Source organism: Pinus tabuliformis, chromosome 4_2, assembly GCF_031772625.1.
Source record: "Pinus tabuliformis cultivar Carrire ecotype Pingquan chromosome 4_2, CPIR1, whole genome shotgun sequence".
NCBI classification, from domain to species: Eukaryota; Viridiplantae; Streptophyta; class Pinopsida; order Pinales; family Pinaceae; genus Pinus; species Pinus tabuliformis.
This window is the reverse complement of record NC_142304.1, coordinates 61,028,991-61,051,098: the sequence shown is the minus strand read 5'-3', so window position 1 is coordinate 61,051,098 and position 22,108 is coordinate 61,028,991.

Genomic DNA, 22,108 nt, shown 5'->3' with positions numbered 1-22,108 from the left:
GACACTAAATGAACCTCTAGGTCAGGCTAAGGAGTAACTATAGGCCAATATCATTGACTCTGCCAATGATATTTGGCCATCCATCCAAGTCATTTTTGAACAAATTGATTTGATAAAGCAGGCTACATAAGCCATTCAGAGAGTTAAAGAAGAACTTGGAGATATTCCAGAGGAAGCAGCAAGGATCATTCATTTCCTCAACTCCAAGAACAAGTATGAGCTACAAGAATTAGAGATACCTTACAGGAAAGGTACAATTTTGGAAGTCAAAAGAGTCCTCACTAAGAGGAATTTGATGTTGAACTTGGAGGATAAGTGTCAAACCATGCAAATGGCCATTAACAGGATCATGATTAAGTTCGAACTTTTGAGGTAAAATGGATTACCAAATCCCTTAGTTATAAATGATAAGCGAACGACATAGGAGGATTACAATAAGATGATCAGGGAAGTGGCCAGAGATCAGGTAAACACTTCATCCATGAAGTGCATACCAACAGGCAAAGTATTGTATCAAACATTTGAGAACTTGTTTTACCTCTAGCATGAGGTAAAACACCTTTTTGTCAATAAGCCTATTTTTTCCAAATATACATAGGAAGATGAAATATATAGAAAGATGCTCAATATCCAATTACCATATGATGAGACATAGGAAAAACGGAATGATTTATTGTAGGAAATACACAGTAAAAAGTAAAAAAGCACAGTAAAAGGGTATTGACAGGACAACAAGGTCAAAGAGTATCAAATGAAAGTGTATCATATGAAAGGTCATAAGTAAATATGACATCTAGCATGAAAACCAGATAGCCAAGTAGCTTAAAGGGAAAAAGATCAAAGACTAAAAGACAGCAGAACCTAAATAACATGGATAGCAAACAACAGTTCAATAGGTGTCTCTATCTTCTTGCATGAAGATATTTCCTTTTCCTAGATTAGTTCTCAATGCAGTTTGAGAAATTTTGTAAATTCTTTTTGTATAAATGCTTCATAATTCGAAGTATTGAGTGTGGATTACGATACATTTGTAGAGTTATTTTGATCTTAAACCTAAGGGTGATTGTACCAATTTTCAAGTCAACAGACTGGAGCAAGTAATAGAAGAATTGCATTACAGGATTCATGAGATAAGCTATTTACATTGAAGTATATTCTTTGTCTGATTTTGTTACTTTCGTATGTGTTTCATAAACTTAAATGTTATTCAAATTTGAATGAATTAACTAGAAATATCACTCAAAACTTGTTTAAGTACACTCTGTTTTGCACAGTTAGTCATTTATATGTTTTCCTCTGATAACCGGATTTGAGAACCCTTAATTGCTCTCCCATCTCGGTTTACCTCTTTCATTCTCTTCATAATCCGGCCTAAGGAACCCTTAATTGCTTCCTGGATCCGATTAGAAACCATTTCACCATCCAGCCTTTGAGATCTATAATAACTCACCTATCTTGCCCTGTAGACACTGTTTTTAAAGCTTGATCCAGCCCAATTCGTCTAAAATTCGACCCCATAGCCCAACGGTAAAAGCAAACCTCTGTTCATCTAAGTAAGTGATCCCACCACTCAAACTAAAATCAAAACCCAAGTGCAGCAATAACTAGTCTAAAATAATTTTAACTATAACAAAGTTAAATTAGAAAGAGAGAGCCCTCTCTGAGAATTAGGAAGGCTAGGTCCTAATCTTAAAAGTTGGTTTGTGGTTACCTTTGAACATTTCTTTCTTCAACAACTTCAAAAGAAATTTTAGAGTGATAACATTATTGGCGACCATACTGGGGACTTCGATCCTCAGTCTTATAAAACTTTAAGGAAACCTTAAATTTAATCTTAAGCCCCTTAAGGTCATTTTCGAAAGTTGTTCTTGAAAAGTTTCATAAAAAATAGTTTAAAAAGTTAAAATTCTGGCTCCCAAGAAGACTCACTATACCAGGGCAAATCCAAATCCAAACCCTGCTACCATAGTTGATGACCCAGACAAAATTTTAAGAAAACCTAAAAAGGTAGAAACTCAGGCAAGTAGTAGCAGTTAATCAAAGCAAATTCACTCCCTAAAGAGTTGTCGACTTTAAAGGAAATCCCTTTTGATTTTTCATTTGACCTCTCATTATTTAGAACTAAATCTGAGAATGCCATCCATGAAACAATGTTAGACCCTGATTTTATTCAACTCATTGAATCAAAAAGGGTGATTATCCATCGAGATTTAGATAAATTTGTTTTGGAGACTTTTGACAAGTTAGAATCTTTGACCTCTACATTGATAAGCCATATAGATGATGCTTACCTTCAACAATCTGTTGAAGTAGTTGCCCACACTGCTACTGCCGCTGAAATTTTTGCACAATCTTCACTCACTGCAAATACACCTTCTTTTACCACAACATCACCTATAGTATTTGTTATCACTCAAAACTTTTCCCTAGAAGTTATCGGAAGAAGGAAAGACCAAGGTAGCCACAAACCAATCTTTTAAGCATAGGCTCTAGCCAACCTATGACTCAGAGAGGGCTCTCTCTATGTGATTTAGATTTGTTTGTTGGGATTTTAGGCTAGTTCTAAATGTTCAAGGGGTCTTTTATTTATATTGAAGGTTGGGTGGTGGGATTCTTGGAAAAGATGGATAGAATGGGGTCTTTAGGCTATTGGGCTATGGAGTCAACAAATGGATAGAAGAACTGGATTAATTCATTAAAGGGAATGTCCACAAGCCAAGCTAGCAAAATAAAGTGCATGTTTTGGATCAGAGAGGTGGAACAGTTTGAATCAGGGTGACAGAGCAATTAAGAATTCTCAGACCGAGATTTAAACGCAGAACAGAGGGTAATCAGAAACAAAGGGAAATTAAGAATCCTTTGCTATAGATTATAAAGAAACAACCTAAACTAAGGAGCAATTCCTTAACTTAGATATGAGAAGAAAACATTCATTATGCATAACAGTTAAATAGAGTGCAATTAAGCAAATTATGAGATATCATTCCATGTTATAGCATTCAGATTTTTAGAGATACAATAAAGATTATGGAAAACTTTAAGGAAAATAACATTCAACGTGAGAAAATACTTATTTTCACTTCGCTTTACACATGAATCCAGTGAAATATCTAGTCTTTATTCATTAATCTAGCTTGTCCAGTCAATGATACAATAGATTTACAGACTTAATATCAAGAAGTCTATAGAAATGTCTTAGAATACACCCTACATACTTCGAATTGTGAAATATTTATACAAAAAATTATTACAAAATATCTCAAACTAACTTGAGATTTAATCTAGTAAAATAAAATATCTTCCTGCAGGAAGATAGAGACATCTATTGAACTACTTTGATGTTGTCCCATTTATTATGGTATTGCTGGCCTTTATGGTTGGTTTTAGCCCTTTTAGCTGCCTTTTTGTTTGATCTTTCATGTATGAGTGCCTTATTAACCTTTGACTTTCCTTTGATACCCTTTGACACTGATGCACTTTGGCATGATGACATGTCTTCACCTGTTTACTTGGTTGTTCCACTTTCACTTTATGGTAATCCTTTTACTGTTAATTTCTTACAATAAATCAGTCATTTTTTCCCACCATTCATCGTCCGATAACTTGAAATTCATCATCCTTCGATATATCTCATCAGCTTCAATATACTTGGAAACGTTGGGCTTGGTGATGAATAAGTGTTTTACCTCGTGTTGGAGGAAAAACATGTTCTCAAATGTGTTATATAAAACTTTGTCTGTTGGCATAATTGCTGAAGTGCTAGCTTGTTCATTAGCCAACTGCCTGAGTCTATTGTCATAGTCCTGTTGTGTCATAAGCTTGTCATTGATGACCAATGGACTGGGCAATCCTTTCTCCCTCAAAATTTGGAATTTGGCCTTGAATCTATCAATGGCCACCTGCATGTTTTGGCACTTTTCCTCCAAGTTTAACATTAGGTTCCTCTTGGAAAGAACCTTTCTTATTTCCAAAATAGTTCCAGTTCTATCTTCTATGTCCAGCTCATGGAGTTCATACCTGTTCTTGCTGTTGAGGAAGTGGATGAGTCTATTGGAATGCTTAGGTATGTCTCCCAACTCCTCCACTTTCTGGATAGCTTTTGTAGCTATCTTTATTAATTCTGTTTATTCAAAAATAACTTGAATTGATGGCCAAATATCGTTGACAGAGTCAATGATATTGGCCCATAACAGTTCCTTGGCTTGTCCAAGGGGTTTCTCTAATTTTAGGTCCTTTTCCAATGCTTTGACCCTTTCACTCATCCTGTTGGCCTTCTGAGCTCCTTCTTTTTGCATAATATGGGAAAGTTTGTAATCAGTTTCTAAACTTGCCACCTTTTCTCTTAGTTTGTTCATTTTAGTGGCTTGGATGGACATTTCATTCATGGCCTTGACTAATTTATTTGCATCCTCTCCTGGTGTACTCATTTTTGTAGACTCTGCTGTAACTGGCAATGATGTAGCAAGTGGAGTTGTAGGTGCAAGTAAAGCTGCCAGTGTGGAAGGGACTGTTGTAGACACTATAGGGATGACGTTTGCAGAAGTTGATGAAATGATAGTTTGTTTCATTTTGATTAAATTATCCAATTCTTTCTATGTTTCCCTTAGTTTATCATTGAGTTGGAGGACCAAGTCCATCAACTCCTCATGCTTTTTTTGGGTCTCCAGAACTTCCAGTGTTTGAGGATGTTGCAGCTGGGGAATTTTCAATTGCTTCCTAAGTGCGGCAATATCATTGTTTTTCTTCTTTATGAGCTGCTATGTAGCTTTAATATCCTTGGGATCATTTCCTAATTCAATAATTAAGTCTTCCAAAGACTTAATCCTGGTATCCTTGGCCTGTTAGGAGGCTTTTTCCAAATGAAATTGTGATGAGATATTATTCAATGAACTTTGTAAATTATGGGAAGCTATGGCTTTACCTGTAAGGGTGGAGTATATCATTTCTCTAGCCTGTTTATGAATTTTTATTTGGTCTATGGGATGAATGTCCCTTGCCAATACTTCAAAGTCAACTCTCTTGAAATTTGATGATGTTTTGGGTTATTGTGTTGTAGGCTTGATAAAGGACATCTGCATCTTTCCCTCCTTTATGTCAAAGGCTAACATCAACCTTGTTTGATTTGTGAGTGAGATTTAGGTATTGAGCATATTTTTTGGCTTTAAGCTTTTCATTCCTCATTTTGATGTCTTTATACCTGTCTTTTAATTCCTTGTCCTTATCAGCAGGCCTGTTGAGTGAGGACACTTCTAAACTTATCTACCTTTCCAATAGCTGACTCTGTGAGGAGGAAGGCTCTTGCATGTCTGAAGAAGGAGTGGAGGCCCTGCTTCTATCTGTTTCTATGGTGGTCACCTGTAATGATTCTTCTGCATTTTCCTATTCAGTGACAGGATTGATTCTTTGCCTCTAGCTGTGACCAGTTTCACATTGCGCCTCAAATGTATTCATAAGTGAGGTGGAGGCTTCTTCTCTGCTTCTTTTATTATTTTTCTTCTCATTCTGAGGAGTCTACATGACTGGAGGGGTGCTCATGGATCTTTCTTGGTCTTTTGGTACCTGCAGGAAAGAGCTCTTATAAGTGGGGTCCAAAAAATGACAGATCTGGGCTGGCCCCTAGTGTGAAGCTTCTGGAGAGTAAAAGGAAACTTATCTGACTAATAATACAAAAATAGATGGTACAATACAGAGGAGTATTTGAATACTCTCTCATTGCCCATTCTTGTGAACTTCTCATGCATTCTATCAGCTATGAATTTGGCAAAGTCATATGTGGTTGCAGGAGGCTACCCTAGGGTATAAATGGACATGAAGGCAAGAAATAAGTTCATCAATGTATTCACTTGTAGTGTACCCCAAAACACATGATATCTTGGTTACTGTACTGGCCCCATTTAGAGAAAATAGTTGATACATATGGAGGGGGGTCCTTAGGGATGTGTTTTTCCTCTACAATGAAGGTTTGGAACAACTGGGCCAATCTTAATGGGCTTAGCTTGGGATACTGGTCCAACAGGTCTCCAATTGAGATCGGGGTTAGGTTTGGCCCTGGTTAGAACTGTAGCATTTCATTAATGGACTCAGCTGTGATAGTGAATATAACTTTCTAGTCATGAGACATTATGGCTCTATGGTTGGGGACATAGCATGCATAGCACATATGAACAACTTCTGGAAAGATATGAACTTGGGGGAACTGGTATCTGGGTAAATTGGACTCCCAAATGCCAATGTCATCTGTATGGTTCAGGTGTCTGTCTTTGCTTAAGTAATGAATTTTGAGCAGGAGCTCTGTTGAAGTTGTATCTTTGATTTTGAAATCCTTGTCAGCTAGGGGAAGGTGGTCCAGGTCTAAGTGTGGAGTGGTAATGGGTCTAACGTCCATGGTGATATGGGTAGCCATAATTCAGTTCTTGTGGATTTGAATTAGGCTCTAAGGGTTTTATCAAAGGTTTTTGGGATTTTTCAGAGGGTTTAGGCAAGCAGCTCTTAAATTGGCAATATTTTTTAATTAATTTTTAAATTAAAACACTACACAGGATAAGGTTTCAAAATTTGAAGGGGTAAGAGGTAATTTGTGGTGAAATTCCTAGAATTGGGTGAATTAGCTTTAAAAATGATGGTTCACGGTAGTTGAAGTGGTTGGCGTAGTCCTGGTACGGACTGAAAGGTCAGTTGGGTTGTCTGCAACGTCTCCTGGAGTAGACTTGGAAGTCTGTTGGTAAATTTGGTGTTTGCAGGGATTGCAATGGTTCACAAAGTTTACAAAGAGAATGCGTGGAAAAAGGGAAAAAGAGGGCTTTGCAGCCTTTTATGGAGAAAATGATTAGTTTTGGCAGGTTCACTTTTGGATGAACAGTTGACGTTTTTTGGTTAAGTGGGGGAAGTGGTTTTGGAGGGCCATCACACCACTTTTGTGGCATGGGTGGTTTTTGGGAGGGGTCGCCTGATGTACCTTAGAGCGCGACACGTAGCATTCAAGGGGTCGAGGAAAACCACTTTATCGGGTGGTTATCATTCAGCCATCAGGCGCGGCCGATATGGCTGTGCACCGTTGGATGAGGGGGGGCGATGATCAAATGGTAGTTTGGCGGAACAGCTGCGTGGGGGGAAATGAACGGGAGTTGATGGGGGGGGGGGGGGGGGGCAAGGGTGTTTGGGATTAGTTTAGGGATAAATCACAAGTTTAAAATGATCAGGCTGAGCTTAATGAGGGATTAGGGAGTCACGTGAGGTTAATAATGGGATTAACTTAAGTTTACCGGGGTTTGGTAAACTAAGTAAGGTTATATCGGGGTATGGGTAATTTCTATTAGTTTTTATAAAACCAAAGGTTGGAGTATTTTATATAGGGATTTAATTATTATACGGAAAAGGGCTTATAACGAGATTTCTATAATAATGTTAGTGATTATTATGAAAATGTGATGGTGGAGTGGGTTATTCCTTAGTACAAGGGTAAAGTAAAACATTGGTGCACTTAGCTTTATACTTAGGGAAAAAAGATTTTTTGTGGGTTTTTTGTGTGAAAGGGTTTTATACGGGGGGGTATTACTTTTCCTAGGTAAAAGGTGTTTAAACCTTAGGAAAAGGGATTTTCTTAGGGTAATGAGGGGAAACGGATTTTATGAAGGGTGAATATGTTTTCATGAAGGGTGTTCTAGTACTTGTCCCCCTATGTCATTAAACCGAGGGTCCGGTCCCTCCGGAAGTCAGAGAAATGCTCTGAGCCTTTTTGACTTAAAGGATTTTAAGTACTTAGAGCATCTTGATGGGGGAAATTAATAAGTAAAAGGGGTGAAATGAGTGGGGGGATGTTAATTAAAACACATTTGAAAACCAGTGTGCCTGCTTTGTTTACTGTTTATGCACATTGAAAGATGTATCTAACATGACATAAGTGCTTTTTATGTAGTGAACTTGATATTTCTATAACCTTTCTTCTACTTACCCTACCATTATTTCTTCACTTTATTTGGGTGCATTTAGGCTAGCAAACCCTTATCAATATTTTTCTTTTCTTTTACAAAGTAAACTATCTAATTCTAACCTTATATCATCCAAGGGCTCAGATTAAATTGATGAGCTCCTTTTATTTTCTCTACCTATCTAATAATCTGCCAAGGTTAAACTGTTTGGTCAGATTTTATTCTCTAACTATAAACATAAAATTCAAAGCATGAAATAGCCAAGTTTAAACAATTTGACTATCATGGATTGTGGCATGAGTAACAAGTTGCACACAATCATTATTATGCATAAAAGTAAATAGTAGTGGAATTTTGACTTGCTCACTTTCATGGTCTCTTTTTGTTTTTTGGGGTTCATATATTTTCAATTTTTTGGACCTTTTCTTATTCTTTTGTCCTTTGATTTTTCTTTTATGACATACCCTATTTACATTTAAGAAAAAAAAAAATAATAATATGGAAAACATTTGTAGAAAGAAAAGGTATGTACAATATTACAAGGCTTAACATTAGCCATTCAAAATTATGACTCCTATTGGTATAGGAACCTAAAAGTGGCTCCACTTGGGGATGGAATTTTCTAGTGAAATTTCAAGAACTTTCTAGATCAGTAGCCCTTGAATTTCTACTGATGTTACCTTGCAAAATGTTCCTTTATGCCTCTGCATTATTAATACTTATGACAGTGAATTTTTCAAAGCTTAGGGCCTTCTCTTTGGGCTTCAACTTCAAAAATCACCATCCAATCCAAACTAGACTTTTGAAAATAAGATATGTATAAATGGGAAATGAAAATTAGTAACTAGGTTCAAAGTAATGTTTTAGCATTTGACCATTCACTGGCCCTCCTTCTGTTTTTTTACCATCCATTTCTCTTAGGAAGAAATCATTATTACCTCTGAAATCATAAATGACATATGGGTCTTTCCATAGGAAATCAAATTTCCCATGTTTACCTTTGTCTTCCCTTCTTGAATCCCACTTGAGTACTTTATCACCAAGGTAGAAATCTTCAGCCTTGGTTCTCTTATCAAAAATATTTTTAATCCTTTCATGCACAACTTGAAACCTGATATAGACCGCTTCCTTGGTTTGTTGAAGATGAATTGTTTGGTTGATTCTTCTTTGGATACTATTTGGTTCAACCTGCAATTCTTGAAGCAACTTCATCACTGGTACTACCAAAGAGGATGGAAAGACAATTTCCATCCCATAAACTAGTTGATAGGGAGAAGTACCAATTGATTTCTTAATAGTCAATCTGTCTGCCCACAAGACATTGACTAGCTTCTTATTCCAAGTTTTCTTATTGTCCTCTAGTAACTTCTTGATGATGTTTACCAGGATTTTGTTTGAGGATTCTGCGAGTCCATTTCCTTGAGCGTAATAGGTTGTAGAATGGCCCAAGGTGACATGATACTTATTGCAGAAATCTATCATTCTTTTGGATTTAAAGGCTACTGCCTTACCAGTAATGAGCTTAGTTGGACATCCAAATCTTGATAGAATATTGGTTTCAAGGAAGGTTATGATAACAATATTTGTGGCTTTCCTTGAACGTATGGCCTCTATCCTTTTGTGAAGTATTCTATGGCTGTGAGGATCCATTTGTACTGGGCAGAGGAGGGTGGGTGAATTTCACTAATGAGGTCTAAACCCCATTGTTGAAAAGGTATTTCAGAAGATATTGGCTTGAGGGGTAAAGGTAAAAGCTTTTTCTTTCCCTCAAAAATTTGACATTTGTGATAGGGGGTCACATATTTCTTGACATCAGAAAACAAGGTAGGCTAGTAGAAACCAGCTCTAAGGATTTTATCTGCAATGGTCTTCCAGTAAAGGTGTCCTCCACAGTCACCTGCATGAAACTCTTGTAACACCTTGTCAGATTCATCTTTTAATAATCAATTGAGAAGAATACCTTCATGATCTCTCCAAAACAAAGCATTGTCTAATATACAAACTTTTAATGATTTCATCTTCAAAAACCCGCTTTTAGTCCTAGATAATTCAGGAGGAGCTTGTAAATTTAATATTAGCATACCAAGGTGATTCAAGAAAGGCCTAGCTGATTAGTGGAGTTGACATCTCCTCTTCATTGTCTAGTTGTGCAATAAAGTTTATATCCAAGGCCTGACAGTTCGATTCAGCGATGAGCTTGGCTAAATCTTGGCCCTTCATTAACTTAGTGGGTTTGATTTCTATATCATATTCTAAAATAGTAGAAATCCACTTTTCCCTCTTTCCATCAGGACCATCCTCAGTTAGGATGTCTTTGACCACTGAATTTGGAACGTAGGCTACTATATGAGAATATAAGATGTATACCCTGAAATCCTTAATGGCTTTGACTAAATCCAATGCTTGTTTTTCCATTATATTGTATTTTAAGGGGGAATCTCTCAGGGATTTGTTGAAGAAAGAAATAGGTTGTTCATAGCCCTAGTCATTTTTCTGCAATATAACTGCAGCTATTGTGTGCTCAGAGGCAAAGGAAAACAAGATGAAATCTCTGGAAAATTTAGGACTAATTAACATATGTGTTTTAGTTAAGGCCAGTTTAATGTCTTCAAAGGATTTTTTAACCTCTACAGTCCATTTTATGGTTGAATCTTTTTTTAGCATATTGTTAAGTGATCTAATTAATTCTGCTAGATTAGATATAAATCTTATAATAAAGTTAATTTTTCCTAAAAAAGATTGTAACTCTCTAATGTTCCTCTGGTGTTGTATCTGCAAGATGGCTTCTATTCTTGTAGGGTCCATTCTTATACCATATTTTGAAATTATATGGCCCAGTAACTTTCCTTTTTTTAACCCAAACAAATACTTCTTGGGGTTCAAGGAAATTCCATATTTCCTGCATTTAATAAAAACTTGCCTTAGATGATCCAAATGTTGATTGTCAGATTTTGAAAATACAGTAATGTTATCTAGGTATATCACCAGGAAATCATGAATTTCTTTTGCAAGGCTATATCCATAGCCCTCTGAAAAGTGGCCCCCTACATTCATTGTCCAAAAGGCATTTTCACATACATAAATGTGCCCCAAGGAGTAGTAAAGGCAGTCTTGGCTTGGTCATCAGGATGAACTGAGATCTGATTATAACCAGAAAACCCATCCAACAATGAGGTTTTGGTTGCTCCAACTACTCTTTATAAAATGTTGTCCATTTTGGGGAGAGGGTAATTGTATTTTAGTGACACTTTGTTGAGGTTTCTAAGATCCACACAGTCTAATCTCACAAGTTTTCTTTCTAGTAGGCACCAAGTTTGAGACCCACTCATAAAATCTGATTGGTGCAATTCTTTTGGCATCATAAATTCTCTGAATTTCTTTTTCAATTGCAAGTAATAAGACAAGATTAATCCTTCTAAGTTTTTGTTTGAAAGGTTTTTTATTTTCTTTTATAGGAATTGTGTTTTGTATGATGTTGGTGTCATAGGATTTGAGGTCCTCATAACTCCAAGCGAAGACATCTTGAAATTCCTTCAATAACTCAATGTATTTCACTTTTTCAATTGGAGGTAATGATTTTGAAAGTTTGATCAATTTTGGATTCTCATCAGTGCCTATATTACACTCCTCTATATCAACTTTCAAAGGTTCCATTTTAGGTTTCCTAGGAACATCATTTGAATCAAATAAATATTCCAAAGGGGTTAATCCCTCAGGTAAGAAATTATCTTTGAGATTAATTACTTCGGTGTCTTCACTGATTATTTCATCAATCTCAACTTGCTCTAGGTTCTCTACATCTAACTTAGTAAATTTAGTGGGATGAAATCTAGCTATTTCTTCACCTTCTATCTCATTTATTTCTATCTCATCATTAGTGTTAGGATCTATTGATGTATCAGTATCTATATTGTTATTTACAAATTCTTCTTCTGAGATTAAAAAGTTGTTTATCTATTTTTCATCAAAAAATATTTGCCAGTTCTTCAAATTATCTGGAATTGCAGGTCTGTGCCTAACTTCAGCAGTGTACTGATGGTTAGGTTGGAAGGGTAAATTTCAGATGCTGACAAACATTGCTAAACTATGAGCCTACATATTATGTTTTATAGGAATTACTGCAAGCTTGGTTTCTAAGAAAGTGTTAAGTATTTCTACAATAGTTCCTCTATAACAACTTAATCTAGGGTCCTTTGTCATATATACAGCATCAATCTGTTTTATAACTAGTTCAGAGTCTCCCATGACAGAAACTCTTTTAGCTCCTAGATTCCTAACTAATTTAAGACCTAAAATTAATGCTTCATACTCGGCCATATTGTTAGTACATTTAAAATTCAGTCTGTATGCATGGCCTTCTGAGTGATTATTCTCCAAATTATATATCCACACTCCTGCTCCTGCTCCAAACTTATTTACTGACCCATCAAATTCAAGATGCCATAATATCTCATGCTCATAATTTTCACTATCTGGTGCAACAAACTTTTCCTCATTTACAGCAATTTGGCCACCTTGTTTATTGGAAAGTTCTGAAGTTTGGTTAGTTTCATTTTGTATAGAAACTGCAATTTCTTTTGGTTTTGTATTAATACTGTCTAAAATAGTTTCTTGTGTTTGATCAACATTATATAGAATAAAAGAATCGATGTCTGAATGTATGGAGTAGATGGGAAAGTTTTGAGGTTGATCCTGGCTACTTACCATATATTTCATTAAGGTTTCTCGGTATAGTTTCTTAGGTTGTCCAAAAACAGAGATTGTTGCAAGGCATATGTAGTTGTAAAGATCCCTGAAGTTTGGCTCCCCATGATCTGGATAACAACATGCCATACTTTGGTGGGATGTTAGCAACCACAATATCCATAAGGATGCTTTTGGCAGGATATTGAACTAAAGTAACACACAGGTCTTTAATCAATCCTAGACACTTTACTTGACTTGAGTCAAATGAGAATAAGTCCTTGTAAGGCCTTGTAATGTCTAGGTTTAATTTCTCCATTACTGATTTGGGCATTAAGTTGTGGGAGGCCCCAGAATCCAACATTGCATTGTGTAGAATTTTTTCATGGATACTAAGGCTAATGTAGAAAGGTGGTACTCCTCCTTCTAGTGGTTTTCCATTAACATCTGGACCAAATATAAGTTCTGGTTGGTCATCAAACAGGTTGACCGAATCCTCATTTTCAACAATGTTTAAAGTCTGGTTTATCTGTGACTTGTAGGTTTCATTCTTGATTAGTTCTATTAAAGGAACTAAAATCTTTAGCTTTGCTACCTCTGCTCCTAGATTGAATGGAAAAGAGGCTTTTTCTGTTTGAGGGTTTTGAATTTTCACAGCAGGGATTTGAGCAGGGTGGTCTTCTTTTCCTTTATTGGGAACCTCCTTATGTGGATTTTCAAATCTGGTGTTTTGAGCTTTGTCCACTGGTTCCTTAGGGGGAATTGAAGTGGATGGTTGATCATCAGAAGGTTGATTAGGGGTTATATCTACAATGGTGGGGCCAGAAGGATTCTGGTTCTGTCTAGGGAGAATCTAGAGGACTTTTGAATTAGGGGCTTCTTTGATTTTCTTGGGTTGATTTTGCCATGTTCTCTTGCTTTGGTTAGGGGAATCAGTGTTCTTTTTACTTCTTAGGTTATATTGTTTATGCACTTCAAAGATCGTAGAATCATATCCTTGTTTATAATCAAATGACTCTCTAGACTGGATTTGCAATTGCTGCAGCTTATGCAATTCCTGCTCATCTTAGGTTAGAAAAATAGTATCCTCATCATTTATTCCCATCAGGTTAATTTGTGTTTCTTGTTATGGATCTTCTGGATGGGAATTTTCTGCATATTTTTCTTGAAAAGGAGGCCTAATGTTCTGATCAGGTCCATTTTTTCCAATGTTTTGGTTTTTTCTGAAATTTGGGTTTCTAACTGGAGGTGCTTGTTGGTTATCCCATTGAGGCTTCCTTTCCATATTGTCTATTCTATCCATTAGTTTTTCAATACTTTTGGCTAAACCATCTATTTTGAGGTCAGATGGTGAAGCTTCATCTTTGCAGTTCCTCTTCTTTCATTCCTAACTCTAGCTCTTTTAGCTAACAAATTGGCTTCTACACTAACTGCTACACTTTGCATTTCCTCTAAGGTTGGGGGGTTTCTTTCCCTGAGTTGGTATGCCATGTCTGTGTCAAAACCATCAGGGAACTTTATTAATGCTAAGTCAAGTGGGGGTCTAAGGTTAAATGGGATTGCATTATATATATTATTGAATCTAGTGCAGTAATCTTGTACAGTTTCATTAGGTCCCCTTCTAATATTCTCATATTCTGAAAGGATCTATAAGGGGTTCTTTTTCTTTTCCCATCTATTCAAAAATTGTTGGTAAAATATATCTAAATTATCAATACTATTAGCAGGTAACGCTCTAAACCATTTCCTAACATCACCAGCTAAAGTCTGAGCAAATAGTCTCATTTGAACATCACCAATATCAATTTCATGTCGTTCAAAATAATCTGTCATCTTGTTGACATGGTGTTGTGCAATGCAGTGTCATATGCCATAAAATTGAACAATTTTACTTTAGTAGTCCGCTGACATAGCACCAAGTGGGGCAGGTAATACAAGAGGATCATATCTATTTTCCATGGTTGTAAGTTGGGAGAGGATGAGATGTGGGGTTGAGGTAATTGGAGATGATGTAGTAGTGGATGAAGAACCAGGACTGGTAGGTGGCGAATGAGAAGCGCTAGGTTGGTGAGGAAGTGAAGGTATAAATGATGGTGAAGAATGGACTTCAGAAGTTGAAGGGAACAATGGTGAACTAAGAGTAGTGGAGAATTGTCTAGAAAGCTCAGGAGTCTTGGCAGTACTAAGGGATGATTGTAGAGAGTTCAGAATATATTCATCAATTGACTTGTTAGCCTTTTGGACTTGAAGGTTTGCAATAAACTCAGGCTCTAGAACAATTTTGTCAAGTGCACTTTCGGATTTTGTTCTAAATAATGATAAATCAAATGGCACATCAAAGGGAAATTCTTCTAAAAATAACCACTCATCAGGACATGAATCTGCTTTAACTAATGGTATTTGGCTAACTGAACTTTCTTCTTTTTTATATTTTCTTGAAATCAGGTTGGGATTGTCAACTACTGGGGCAGGGTTTGGATCTGGATTAGCCCTAGTAAAATGAGTTCTCCTTGAAGCCAGAATTTCAAAAAAAAATAATTGTTTTTTTGTGAGATTTTTAAAATAACTTCTAATAAATAACTTTAAGAGGCTCAAAATATAGATTTAAAAATTTCTTAAAGCTTTATTAGGACTGAGTGTTTGAGTCCCCAGTATGGTCGCCACTATGTTATCACTCATAACTTTTCCCTAGAAGTTATCGGAAGAAGGAAAGACCGAGGTAACCACAAACCAATCTTTTAAGCATAGGCTCTAGCCAACCTATGACTCAAAGAGGGCTCTCTCTATGTGATTTAGCTTTGTTTGTTGGGATTTTAGGCTAGTTCTAAATGTTCAGGGGGTTTTCGATTTATATTGAAGGTTGGGTGGTGGGATTCTTGGAATAGATGGATAGAATGAGGTCTTTAGGCCATTGGGCTATGGAGTCAACAAATGGACAACAGAACTGGATCAATTCATTAAAGGGAATGTCCACAGGGCAAGCTAGCAAAGTAAAGTGCAAGTTTTGGATCAGAGAGGTGGAATGGTTTGAATCAGGGTGAGAGAGCAATTAAGAATTATCAGACCGGGATTTAAATAAGGAACAGAGGGTAATCGGAAACAAAGGGAAATTAAGAATACTTTGCTATAGATTATAAAGAAACAACCTAAACTAAGGAGCAATTAAGAATTCCTTAACTTAGATATGAGAAGAAAACATTCAGTATGCATAAGAGTTAAAACAGAGTGAAATTAAGCAAATTCTGAGATATCATCCCATGTTACAGCACTCAGATTTTTAGATATACAATAAATATTGTGGAAAACTTTAAGGAAAATAACATTCAATGTGAGAAAATACTTATTTGCACTTCGCTTTACACATGAATCCTGTGAAATATCTGGTCTTTATTCATTAATCCAGCTTCTCGGTCCAGTCAATGATACAATAGATTTACAGACTTAAGATCAAGAAGTCTATAGAAATGTCTTAGAATCTACCCTACATACTTCGAATTGTGAAGTATTTATACAAAAAATTATTACAAAAGATCTCAAACTAACTTGAGATTTAATCTAGGAAAATAAAATATCTTCCTGCAGGAAGATAGAGACAACTATTGAACTACTTTGATGTTGTCCCCTTTATTATGGTACTACTGGCCTTTATGGTTGGTTTTAGCCCTTTTAGTTTCCTTGTTGTTTGATCTTTCACGTATGAGAGACTTATTAACCTTTGACTTTCCTTTGATACCCTTTGACACTGATACACTTTGGCATGCTGACCTGTCTTCACCTAATTACTTGGTTGTTCCACTTTCAATGTATGGTAATCTTTTTACTGTAAATTTCTTACAACAAATCAATCATTTTTTCCCACCATTCATCATCTAGTAACTTGAAATTCATCATCCTTTGGTATATCTCATCAGCTTCAGTATACTTGGAAAGATTGGGCTTGGCAATGAATAAGTGTTTTACCTCATGTCGGAGGAAAAACAGATTCTCAAATGTGTTATATAAAACTTTGCCTGATGGCAAGGCTCTAATTGCTGAAGTGCTAGCTTGTTCTTTATCCAATTGCCTGAGTCTATTGTCATAGTCCTGTCGTGTCATAAGCTTGTCATTGATGACCAATGGACTGGGAAATCCTTTCTCCCTCAATATTTGTAATTTGGCCATGAATCTATCAATGGCCACCTGCATGTTCTAGCACTTTTCCTCCAAGTTTAGCATTAGGTTCCTCTTGGAAAGAACCTTTCTTATTTCCAAAATAGATTTAGTTTTGTCTTATATGTCCAGCTCATGGAGTTCATACCTGTTCTTGTTGTTGAGGAAGTGGATGAATCTATTGGCGTCTTCAGGCATGTCTCCCAACTCCTCCTTCACTTTCTGGATAGCTTCTGTAGCTATCTTTATTAATTTTGTTTGTTCAAAAATAACTTGAATTGATGGCCAAATATCATTGACAGAGTCAATGATATTGGCCCATAACAATTCCTTGGCCTGTCCAAGGAGTTTCTCTAATGTTAGGTCATTTTCCAAGGCTTTGACCCTTTCACTCATCCAGTTGGCCTTCTGAGCTTCTTCTTTTTGCATAATCTAGGTAAGTTTGTAATCAGTTTCTAAAATTGCCACCTTTTCTCTTAGTTTGTTCATTTCAGTGGCTTGGATGGACATTTCATTCATGGCTTTGACTAATTTATCTGCATCCTCTCCTGGTGTACCCGTTGTTGTAGACTTTGCAGTAATTGTCAATGATGTGGCAGGTGGAGCTGTAGGTGCCAGTGAAGCTACTAGTGTGGAAGGGACTACTGTAGACACTGTAGGGATGGCATTTGCAGAAGTTGATGCAATATCAGTTTGTTTCATTTGGATTAAATTATCCAATTCTTTCTTTGTTTCCCTTAGTTGATCATTGAGTTGGAGGACCAAGTCCATCAACTCCTCATGCTTTTGTTGGGTCTCCAAAACTTCCAGTGTTTGAGGATGTGTCAGCTAGGGAATTTTCAACTGCTTCCTAAGTATAGCAATATCATCATTTTTCTTCTTTATGAGATGCGATGCAGCTTTCATATCCTTTGTATCATGTCCTAATTCAATAATTCATTCTTCCAAAGAATTAATCCTGGTATCCTTGTCCTATGAGGAAGCTTTTTCCAACTGAAACTGTGTTGAGATATTATTCAATGAACTTTGTAAATTATGGGCAGCTGTGTCTTTACCTATAAGGGTGGAGTATATCATTTCTCTAGCCTGTTTATGCATTTCTATTTGGTCTATGGGATGAATGTCCCTTGCCAATACTTCAAAGTCAATTCTCTTGAAATCTGATGATGTTTCGGGCTGCTATGTTGTACAGTTGATAAAGGACATCTACAGCTTTCCCTCCTTGATGTCAAAGGAAGACATCATCCTTGCTTTATTTATGGGAGTGAGCTTTAGGTATTGAGCATATGTTTGCGCTTTAAGCTTTTCATTCCTCGTTTTGATTTGACTCTTTATACATGTCTTTTAAGTCCTTTTCCTTATCAGCAAGCATGTTGAGTGAGGACATTTCTAAACTTATCTGCCTTTCCAATAGCTGAGTCTGTGAAGTGGAAAGCTCTTACATGTCTAAAGAAGGAGTGGAGGCCCTGCCTCTATCTGTTTCTGTGGTGGTCACTTGTACTGATTCTTCTGTATTTTCCTGTTCAGTGACAAGATTGATTCTTTGCCTCTTACTGTGACTAGTTTCACATTATGCCTTAGATGTATTCATAGGTGAGGTGGAGGCTTCTTCTATACTTCTTTTAGGATTTTTCTCCTTATTCTAAGGAGTCTACATGACTGGAGGGGTGCTCATGGCTCTTTCTTGGTCTTCTAGTACCTGCAGGAAAGAGCTCTCATAAGTGGGGTCCAAAAAATGACAGATCTTGGCTGGCCCCTAGTGCCAAGCTTCTGGAGAGTAAAAGGAAACTTATCCAACTGATAATACAAAAATAGATGGTACAATACAGAGGAGTATTTGAATACTCTCTCATTGCCCATTCTTGTGAACTTCTCATGAATTCTATCATCTATGAATTTGGCAAAGTCATATGCGGTTGCAGGAGGATGCCCTGGGGTATAAATGGACATGAAGGAAAGAATAAGTTCATCAATGTATTCACTTGTAGTCTACCCCAAAAAACATTATATCATGGTTACAATGTACTGGCCCCATTTAGATAAAATAGCTGATACATATGGAGGGGGGTCCTTAGGGATGTGTTTTTCCTCTCCAATGAAGGTTTGGAACAACTAGGCCAATCTTAATGGGCTTAGCTTGGGATACTGGTCCAACAGGTCTCCAATTGAGAGTGGGGTTAGGTTTGGCCCTGGTTGGAACTGCAGCATTTCATTAATGGACTCAGTTGTGATAGTGAATAAAACCTTTTGGTAATGAGACATTATGGCTCTATGGTTAGGGACATAGAATGCATAGCACATATGAACAACTTCTGGAAAGATATGAACGTAGGGGAATTGGTATCTGGGTAAATTGGACTCCTAGAGGCCAATGTCATCTGTATGGTTCAGGTGTCTATCTTTGCTTAAGTAATGAATTTTGAGCAGGAGCTTTGTTGAAGTATTATCTTTGATTTGGAAATCCCTGTCAGCTAAGGGAAGGTGGTCCAGGTCTAAGTGTGGAGTGGTAATGGGTCTAACGTCCATGGCGATAGGGGCAGCCATAATTCAATTCTTGTAGATTTGAATTAGGATCTGAGGGTTTTATCAAAGGTTTTTGGGATTTTTCAGAGGGTTTAGGCAAGCAGCTCTTAAATTGGCAGTATTTTTAATCAATTTTTAAATTAAAACACTGCACAGGCTAAAGGTTCCGAAATTTGAAGGGGTAAGAGGTAATTCGTGGTGAAATACCTGGAATTGGCTTTAAAAATGATGGTTCACGGCAGCTGCAATGGTTGGCGTAGTCCGAGTATGGACTGAAAGGTCAACTGGGTTGTCTGTAGCATCTCCTGGAGCAGACTTGGAAGTCTGTTGGTAAATTCGGCATTTGCAGGGATTGCAATGGTTCACAGAGTTTACAAAGAGAATGCCTGGAAAAAGGGCGAAAGAGGGCTTTGCCGCCTTTTATGGAGAAAATGATTAGTTTTGGCGGCTTCACTTTTGGATGAACAGTTGACAGTTTTTCGGTTAAGTGGGGCAAGTGGTTTTGGAGGGTCATTGCACTGCTTTTTTGGCACGTGTGGCTTTTAGGAGGGGTCACCTGATGTACCTTAGAGCGCAACACATAGCATTCGGGGGGTCAGGGAAAACCACTTTATTAGGTGGTTATCGTTTAGCCATTGGACGCAGTCAATATGGTTGTGCGTCATCAGATGAGGGGGGGCGATGATCAAACAATAGTCTGGCAGAAGAGCTGCACGGGGGGAAATGAATGGGAGTTGATGGGGGGGGGCTAGGGGTTTAATCACGGCGGTTTGGGATTATTTTAGGGATAAATCACAGGTTTAAAATGATCGGGATGAGCTTAATGAGGGACTAGGGAGTCAGGTGAGGTTAATAACGGGATTAACTTAAGTTTACCGGGATTAGGTAAACTAAGTAAGGTTATATCGGGGTATGGGTAATTTCTATTATTCTTTGTTAAAACCAAAGATTAGGGTATTTTATAAAGGGATTTAATTATTATACGGGAAAAGGGCTTTAACAAGATTTCTATAATAATGTTAGTGATTAATATGAAAATGCGATGGCGGAGTGGGTTGTTCCTTAGTACAAGGGTAAAGTAAAACATCCGCGCACTTAGCTTTATACTTAGGAAAAAAAGATTTTTGTGGGTTTTTTGTGCAAAAGGGTTTTATATGGGGGGGTATTACTTTTCCTCGGTAAAAGGTGTTTAAACCTTAGGAAAAGGGATTTTCTTGTAATGAGGGGAAATGGATTTTATGAAGGGGGGATATGTTTTCATGAAGGGGGTTCCAGTACTTGTCCCCCTAAGTCATTAAGTCGAGGGTCCGGTCCCTCCAGAAGTCAGAGAAATGCCCTGAGCCTTTTTGACTTAAAGGATTTTAAGTACTTAGAGAATCTTGATGGGGGAAATTAATAAGTAGAAGGGATGAAGTGAGTGGGGGGATGTTAATTAAAACACATTTGAAAACCATTGTGCCTACTTTTTTCACTGTTTATGCACATTGAAAGATGTATCTAAACATGACATAAGTGTTTTTTAGGTAGTGAACTTGATATTTCTGCAACCTTTCTTGTACTTGCCCATTCACTTACCCTACCATTTTTTCTTCACTTTATTTGGGTGCATTCAGGCTAACAAACCCTTATCAATATTTTTCTTTTCTTTTACAAAGTAAACTATCTAATTCTAACCTTATATCATCCAAGGGCTCAGATTAAATTGATGAGCTCCTTTTATTTTCTCTACCTATCTAATAATCTGCCAAGGTGAAACTGTTTGGTCAAATTTTATTCTCTAACTCTAAACATAAAATTCAAAGCATGAAATAGCCAGGTTTAAACAATTTGAATATGATGGATAGTGGCATGAGTAACAAGCTACACACAATCATTATTATGCATAAAAGTAAATAGTAATGGCATTTTGACTTGCTCACTTTCATCGTGTCATTTTGTTTTTTGGGGTTCATATATTTTCATTTTTTTAGACCTTTTCTTATCCATTTGTCCTTTGATTTTTCTTTTAGGACATACCCTCTTTACATTTTTTAATTTTTTTTTAATATGGAAAACATTTGCAGAAAGCAAAGGTATGTACAATATTAGAAGGCTTAACATTATTCATTCAAAATTATGACTCCTATTGGTATAGGAACCTAACAGTATCCGCCATAGTCCATTCGCTAAACCAGTAATTCATGAACCATTCTCATCCTCATCATCATCTATTTCATCTCCATCAAGTTCAAGCCCTTCCTCAAGCACCACTTCTTTAACCCCTAGTCAAACTAGAATCTCAGCCATGGCAGACCGATAAGCACCTCTAGTTTTACCTGCCAAACTCCACGACATGCCCCAAGATTATCAGAGCAAAATATTTTTGTATGATGCTACTGGTCTACATTGCCCAACAACATGTAAACAAGATGACTAAATATTTTGAGTTGCATGAGATAGATGAATCAGATGTCCAAATGAGGTTGTTTGCCCAAATGTTAACTGGGGATGTCAATAAATGGTTCAAATCTTTATGTGCCAATCATATTGCAGACTTAGCTAATTTTCATAGATTATTCATTGATAGATGAGAGAGAAAGAAAAACCCTCTACAAATATTTTCTGAATATGACAACATTAGAAGAGCTCCTAATGAGTCAGTCCAGGATTATTGTACTAGGTTTAATAGTATCTACAATTCAATCCCAACTAATATTAAGCCTCCACCTGACCTTGCATTAATTAACTCCCTAATGGTTTTGACACTGACATGTCATACCAATTAAAGGAAAGAAACCCTAAAACATTGGAACAAATGCAAAGCAATGTTGTTAGTGTAGAGGCCA